The following is an 8476-nucleotide window of genomic DNA, read 5'->3' on the forward strand; positions in this document are numbered from 1 at the left end:
AGGGTTCGTGTTAAATTACTGTCATTTAACCCCCCAATAATATATGTATTGATTGATTCTTCATCAACCTTACCTCGCCTACCAATATTTAACATAGCGTAATAGTATTGACTATAAGTTTCATTTGTTCGCCTCTTTCTTCGTGATAATTCCGTATGCACTTCTGCCGTACACATTGTGAAAGGAAAATCTGTTTGAAATGCTGATACAAAAGCTGACCATCGTTGAAATACGGTTTGTGCATCGAGCCATTCTTTGGCCACCCCTTTCAACTTTGATTGAGCGGCTAACAAAATTTCTTGCTCAGACCATCCGTATGCTTCTCGTAGCTGTATAACTTTATCAACAAACTGTTTCGATGTTAAACTCCCTTTTAATGGATCAAAATCCGGTAATATTGCGATGATGTCGTGTACTGCACTTCTTTTCCATTCACGTTGCGTCATTGGGACTAACAATGGACGAACTGCTATTGGTGTACCATTAAAATCATGTTCCGATGAACTCCTTGGTATTTCAGCGTGAACCTCTGTTGTGGCAGTTGAATGGTTGTCGTGGCAACTTGCTTCTGCTGGAATCGTTGTGGCGTTCGACGGTGTTAACGTTTGCCTTGTCTGTTGTGCCAAATCGTTTACAGACTTAGCTAGCCCCGCAATAATGCCACGCATTTCTTCCATTTGCTTCTGCATAGCTGTAACTTCGCTGCTTACCTCCAACTCTTCAGCATCAACTTCATCAACGCCGTACATTTCTGTCAATTTAATAATTTTTGTTGCTTTATTGCCCATTACCGTCGCACCTTGGTTTTGTAGCAATTTGTTGATTTGATCAACCTTTAAAGTGTTTAATTTGATCATTTTTCCCATATTATAGTGCAATTAACTTTTCTGCATGCAATTGTCATCCACAAATATGAAAAAAAATTGTCTTGCCTCTTTTTTTCCAGTTCTGCCGAAATTCACTTGTAATCACGTTGGTTTTTCTTGAACGTCTCGCCGTTGTTCAGCCCGTATGGCACACAATAATTCTCCTCAATAGAATTCCAGAACGTTCTTTAATATTGCAGCTATAAACACCACTGCCCCTTTTACGTTGCTCTTAAGCCGTTGCAAAAACACAAAACAAAAAAAATCTACTCTTGCTTTTGTCTTGTTTTTGTTGTTGCGTTCTCGTCGTTTTATTTGTATCGAAGTCGTTGCAAACACACAAACTAACCTTCTGCTTGTGTTCATACATTCGTTACTTCGATTGTTGATTCTTTTGCGTTTACCTTTTGTTGTGTACGTATACAAAGTCACTCGCCGTTATAATTTTTCGATTGTAACTGTTGCAAATGATCTCTTAAATATGTTAAGAGACGTTTGAAGCAATTTCGTTTGCTCTTTTACTTTTTAAACTTATTCGTTGATTCGCTTACTGGTGGTATTTTTCCCCTCGCTTGTGTCGTTGATTGAAAATTCAATTCGTATGTAGGAATGGATGTAAAATATGTTCATATCACTTCTGAGATGTCAGGAATGTCCAAATGGATTAAAATGAATAGTCTCACCACGTTTATAAAAGTAATACATGTATTTGTTTATTTAATTAACAAAAGGTTTAGGTTAAATTATAATTCAAATGTTAAGGAAATTGATTGTACCACGAACTGACTACCGTTCTGCTTCACAGTCAACCAGCGAATGCCCCTCAATGCTCTCACACGCAAACTGTCGGTGACACTACTTTGTTTTACTTGCTGTTCAATTTCTTTAAGATAGTTCGCATTACCTTCGTCTGCCCATACATTTTTTTCGCCGTGATTCATGTTGTGAAGATTGTTCACAAACCGACGCCTCCTTAGCATTTGGGTTCGTGTTTATTTCTTCAATTTTTTCCAGATAATTTTTCCTTTTCGCTTCCTTCACTGCTTTTTTCCATTTTTCCGACTCAATTACTGCAGTTTCAAGGTCCACTACATTGCCTGTTTGCCGAGCTTTTTTCCTTTTGGCTGTCAGGACTCTATAATGTTTTTCCAGTTCCTTATCCCACCACGCTTTTGGTGTGTATGCCGTATTGTTCAAATCAATAGTTGCTTTTTTTCTCGCATGTCTTAATTTTCTTTCAAAGTCTTCCAAATCTATGAAATCTACCGTATTTAAATTATCTTGGAGCTTTTTTCTAGCTACAAAAAGGTTTGGTTGTTTGCTATTCATCATTTCTATGACTATCGGCTTGTGATGGCTGCCACCCAGGTACCCATCATGACATTTTAAAACTGGTAGTCTTCCCATGTTGGTAAAGGCTAAATCTAAAACCGAGTTCGTATTATAATTATCACAGTGATATGTCGCTGACCCATCATTCAGACATATCAAATTAAAATTGCTTACAGCACTATGTAAAAATTTACCTTTTGCATTATCCACTACATCCCCCCAGGTGCACATCCGTGCATTAAAGTCCCCAAGGAAGAGAACGTTTTCAAATTTTTCCAGATGAGCTAAAATTCTACTTCTAATTCAAACATTTGTGTACCTAGGTTTGGCGGAAAGTATGCCGTGCAAATAGTTAAATTCGTTTTTAATTTTGTTGTTTTTGCTATTAAAATATCCTGATCAGTATGAAATTTGATTTTTGTAAATTTTATTTGTTTTCTAAAACCAATTGCTACTCCTCCATACCCATCGGTCCTAGTTTTTTTTTAATAAATTAAATCCACTTAATTTGTGATTACATTTTTTTTATGTCATGAGAAAATATCTCCTGAAGACACACTATATCAATTTTATTTTTTTGATTAAAAAAATCTATATGACTTTTGTTTGATTTTAAGCTTTGCACATTATATTGTAGTATTTTTATTGTGTCCATATTCATTATTTCGACCTTGTTTAACTGTTAGCCTCTCACTAATATGATTCTGACATAAGTTTTCTATAAGCTGCGCTATTGCATCATTGGTGTCTATATTAAATTTTTTCACTAGTAAAGTTAGCAATCTTTCTATTTCTCCTACTTTCGTCCAGTTCTGCTTTTGATAGCAGGGTTCTTCCAACTTGTTTTCTTTCCTAGTATAACTTTTCTCTGGTTTGGCTCTTCGCACGTTCCTTGCTATATCACTATATCTATTTCTTGTAAGACGTTTGTTTATCACTTTATCATTGTTAATGCATTCCACATTTGTTTTATTCAACATCGGAAAACTTTCATCCATTTCTTCTAAAAGACTAAATCTGTTGTTGTAATTAATGGCGCTATGATACGTTTCAAACGCCTCAACTTTTGAAATTTTCTTAACCATCAACCGTTAACGGCAGTTGTTTCTATTCAGAGCACAATGCTCACCACTACCACAAAGAACACACCGATTTGGTTCTTTACAATTTTTTTTTTTCGCAGCCTTCATCTTTTCCACACATAATACATCTGGGCTTAGCTCTACACCCCATTCGCGTGTGTCCTAGCCGACCACAGTTATAGCATTGCCTAATTCTTGGAATGTAATGAGTCACCTTGAATTTGACACAGTAAATATCTATAGCCTCAGGTATCTCATGCCCTTCAAAACCTATCTTTACCGTGTAGGTCGGAACGAATTTTTCTTTTTCTTCCGGATCCCTTTAGGTTATCCTAGTGACAGATGTTACTTTTATATCCGTGTTTATATTACTCCATATTTCATTATCAGTGAATTCTAAAGGAATATTCCTTACTACTCCTACAGTTTCTACAAATTTTTTGGGTATGAAAGTCTGAGTCCTAGTTCTTTCTCCTTTTCGTTGTTTACACATTCATTTGCATACTTATGACTTAAAAAATTTATTTTGAATAATGTTCTTCCAATTAATTTTATGTTTTTAATGCCAGTTACATTTAACCTCCTGATTTTCTCCCATAAAAAAAGCCCATTACTAATTTTTACATTTTTAAATAACTCACTTTTGGAGGAGTCCACCAACACACTGAATTCACCACGGTGTCTTTCCGTGTATTCCTCACTTTTTCTTTCCTCTCTTCTATCTTTATTTTCCTCTGTCTCCATATTAATTTCTGCCTCTTGTTGTTTATTATAATGCACACTCTTTATACCTGCTTCACTTCCACTTGCCTGTACTTCACTATATTTAATATTGTCTTGTTCTTTCTTACCAACATCTTTGTTTTCTTCTTCTCTACCTTTATTTTGAACACTCGTGTTATTTGCCTCCTTTCCTTCTGTCCCTATGTCCATACCCTCATTTGTCACATTTTGCGTTTTTCTTGTTGCTCCTGTCACCATTTTTTCAGTCATTTTATTTTCATTTTGTTTGCGTTCTGCTACCAATTTGGTCCACTCGCTTCTTGGAATTAGCATACCTTGTAACGGAATCTGAATGCCGTTATTTTTTCCGTTTTTAGTTTTTTAGCTTTTAACTCCCTACCTAAATCAAACTTTCTTTTTTCTTCGATTTCTAACTGCTTTCGTTCATTTTTTGTATTTCGCCTATAGCTAGTCTGCCGATTTCGATTCCTATATTTCAAAAAACCCGTGTCTAAGTCATCTTCCACGTCCGTCTCCATGTCATCCGCATCAGCGTCATCCCTGGCCACTGCCTCCGACGCCCCGGCGTCGGCCATTTTGTATTTTTTCCCCAGTAATACAGCGTCTTCAGATACACTTACCAGAATTTATATTTCTAGTTAAATGCTGAAAATGTTTTTGAATTTCACTTTTTTTTTCACTATTTACAATTTTCAAAATACTTTTAATAACAATTTGTACAGAGCACTCTTTTTCCACAGCTATTTAGACAACTTTTACAATATAAGTTAAATTCTTTATATCAAAAAGCCTACCACCTTCACAGTTAGAGAGTACAACGCCGAATGATGTATGGGCGCTTTCAGCAACTTTCAGCGAACATTATCAAACATTATAGTCATAGTGTACCTATACAAGTGTGTCAGCTAAGCGCTACTTTGGTTTAAGAGTAATTAAATAATGATGTTGGATACATTGTAAACTTTACTAAGTAGCGCAACTAACAGCTGATCGCTCAAAATTTGCACACACACACAAACATCACTAATGGCCATATTACGGAAATCTTAGGGAAATTGAAGTTAAATTTTTAAACAGACATAAAATGTTATAATTTTAGAATACATAGCATCTAGGACATCTTAATTGCAGTAATTGAAAGAAAATGTTTGCTTATACTCAAGTATTTAATTATTTTTTCGAAATTTATCTTTAATATTGATGCAATGATTGATCCAATGCAACTCTGGTCTTCCTACTGTTCTTCATTCCACTCCATTCGAGTGCCTATTTTCACGGCCTGCGAGTGCCTTCCACTCTATTCGCAACATAACCTCGAATTAAGCTGCCAAACTATATAGTAAACAATGGAATCAGCTGTTAAATGGTTACCGATACGGTTACCGATAAAGCACCAATGTCTCCAGCTTAAAGGGCGAATTAATTGTGACTTATAACCATAAAGCCATAACCAGATAAAACAGTTGATCACACCTACCTTATAGAAATCAATGAAATCGAGTTAGCGTTACGGTATGGCACAATTAATCGATTACATTAATTTCCATAAGGTAGGTTCGATCAGCTGCTTTATCTGGTTATGGCTTTATGGTTATAAGTCACCATTAATTCGCCCTTTATTAAGGCTCCATTACTGATACTTAGCATAGACTTGACTTGGCTTGCGAACTGTCACTTACAGTTCTGTTAAATGAACATTGCATGTTACTGATTACTCAAAACTTAACTTGACTTAGAAGTCTGTTGAATTTTGATGTTCTATGCATGGTTCAACTATATAATTGAACCATGGTTCTATGTAAGTTCTAAGTGACGTTTACATTTTGAGATGCCATTTGTTTGTTTCCATTTCATTTTGACATTTTGTCATACAAATTGACATTTATTTAAAAATAAATTTCAACGCTGATTATGATGCCAGATTTTATGCGCCAAGTGGAGTATAATCGTGGCTAAGTTGCCAAGTTTACGCCAAGTCAAGTGAAGTCTATGCTAAGTATCAGTAATGGGGGCTTAAGCAAGCTTAGTTTAAGCTTAGCTTAACTAGCTGTGTCGATAACGTTTTTTTGTTAAAGTCGCAAATAGATGTACATACATATATGCATGGAAAATAAAACACGGCTTACATATAAAAATAGTTCTTTAGTGGTAGGCTTAAAATATAATTATAAAATAATTTATGAAATCTTATATTTTGCGCATACAATAATCGTACATCTGGCGTAATTAAAACTTTACAGAACAGACCAGGACTCGATACTTTGGCAACAACAAAGCAACCAATTCATGCCGAGTGTTTTCTTAAGGAACTTTTGTTAGTTTTAGTTAACTGCATCATATATATTTATTGGCTGATTGGCTGTGTCGCTGAAGAGGTGTTGTTGTTGCTTTAACAAAATGTTGAGTCCTTACTACGTCAAATACAAGGTTTCTGAAAATATAGCCTTTCGAATTTTCCTGCAAATTTCAACTATCCACATAGATCCGTGTTTTCAGTTCAAGTTCAAGCTACAGTTCACCTCATCACAGTTGGAGCGGCAAGTGGCAGAGTTAACTCCTGAATTTCCACTGAAAACTCTGGCCTTATCGCAATGTTATCATATCAGTAGCTTGTCTCATATATCGTATATCGAATTTGTATTAATCACATACATTTGAGCCCTGATTACGCAAAGCTTTTACTAAATCGCCTTTAATACGACGTTGATGAAACGCTGGTAAACTTTGTGTTGCACGTAACATTGAATTAAAAAATGCTTTTAAATTTTTGTCTTCAGCAGATAATTCATCATAGGGTGTAGCAGTGGAAAAATCAGTCATATTGCTCTCGTTATATCTTCTTCTAGGTTGTGGCTGCAGCTCCGGCTGATTTTGTGACTGTGTCAGCAGCTGGGGCTGCGGTTGTGGCTGTGAATGCGTCGTTGGAAGTGGCGATCCTTTACTTGGTTGTTTTAAAAAATCATTTTTGTGTGTTTCAATCCATTGGGATAAAGTTCATATTAATTTTGAATACTTTGCCACCAACTTTTAGTTCAACAACTGAATCATTTTCTGGATGTTTTCTTTTTGCATTGTTTGCGAGATTTGATGTTGTTGGTATGTCGTTCTTTTCGTCGTAAACGAGATCATTACTTAATTCGACTTGATTTGAGTACTCATCATCATCATCATCTATTTCTAATTTAATAACAATATCATCTGTTTCAGACATTTTATGTATGTATGTCAGAAGTTTTATATCCTCGTGAAGATTTGTTTAAGAGCGCCGCTGCCAAGGGCTTAACAACTAGGCATCAAAGGTAAATGAAGATTGGATCAACAATGATTGTGGATATGCTCTTTTTTCATTTCATTTGCTATCTGCTGTGCTTTACTTTGTCCACTCCGATCACTAAGGAGAAAAATTGAATAAATGTGAGATTTCTTTAATTTCACATAGTCGCACTTTGATTAGCTTACACTTGCAAAGGCTTTCGGCCACACAATCAGGCGAAGGGAATAACTGCACATCTTAGCAAAACTTAATGATCATAAAGCAATTCGTTACTAACCAAATTATTTTGGTTAAAATAATTTAAATTTTTTTGCACGAAAACAAATTAGATTTTAACAAAGCCAAATCGTAGCCATGCGTTTTGCTGTGTTGCTCGGAAGAAAGAATAAATATTTGTGCAAATGAATTCCCTTCATTTTGTTGATGATGAACTATAATGGATGTGTATTTTGTTGTTGAATAGCGCCTTACACAAGCAGCTTAAAGCTCAAGTTATATTGTCGCATATTTTGCTATCTTGAGTTGGTTTGTGTCTCTGATCTGCATGAAAGCAAATTGCAACAGTGCCTTTCAAACTTTGTGAAATTTGAATTTTCTTTTTTTTAAAGTTTACTAAAAGAATATACATGTGTAATATATACATATGTATGTATATAATTTCTTTGATTATAATATATAATTTCTTTGGCAAAACACAAAGCTCTCAACAGGATGTGTAGGCAACAGTGCCATCTATCGTGAAGTAAAACAAAATTTGAGAGCTACAGGTGAAAAAGAAATGCGTCAAAACCTATAGATCAGACGAGTTGCGGTTGGTCTTTTTGTAGTAGAGGTAAATAATTATGTAGGTACATTGAAAGTGCACTTCGAGCAAAGAGGATAAATAATATGTATGTATGCTCTTTGATAAATGCTATTTGGTTGGATCAGATAGAATAGAAACGGGTGTCGAAACTTGATTCATGTAGTAGATAATAAATACATTTGAGAACTGCACCGTGATTTTAAGTCTACTGAACTCTCATCTTGTTCACTACACCTCATCCAATCCGCCATCCGCTTGAATGCGGCATGACTATCGCGCCGAGATGCAGTACATTGTTGCAACACTAATATCTATGCAAATATTACGACACCGATTTAAGGCAAATGGCAGTAACTGCGGGGATGATGATGAT

General features: G+C 35.4%; 1 protein-coding gene across 1 annotated transcript in view; it reads right to left on the reverse strand.

The window, feature by feature from the left end:
* The window catches only part of LOC137251689 (uncharacterized), a 29491-nt gene extending 21813 nt beyond the window's left edge, over positions 1–7678 (reverse strand). The window contains exon 1 of the mRNA XM_067786455.1: positions 7484–7678. The gene's annotated coding sequence lies outside the window, so the exon portion shown is untranslated. The remainder of the gene's footprint in view (positions 1–7483) is intronic.
* Between the last annotated feature and the right edge of the window lie 798 nt (positions 7679–8476).

The sequence above is a fragment of the Eurosta solidaginis genome, chromosome 5, assembly GCF_040869045.1.
Source record: "Eurosta solidaginis isolate ZX-2024a chromosome 5, ASM4086904v1, whole genome shotgun sequence".
Lineage (NCBI taxonomy): Eukaryota > Metazoa > Arthropoda > Insecta > Diptera > Tephritidae > Eurosta > Eurosta solidaginis.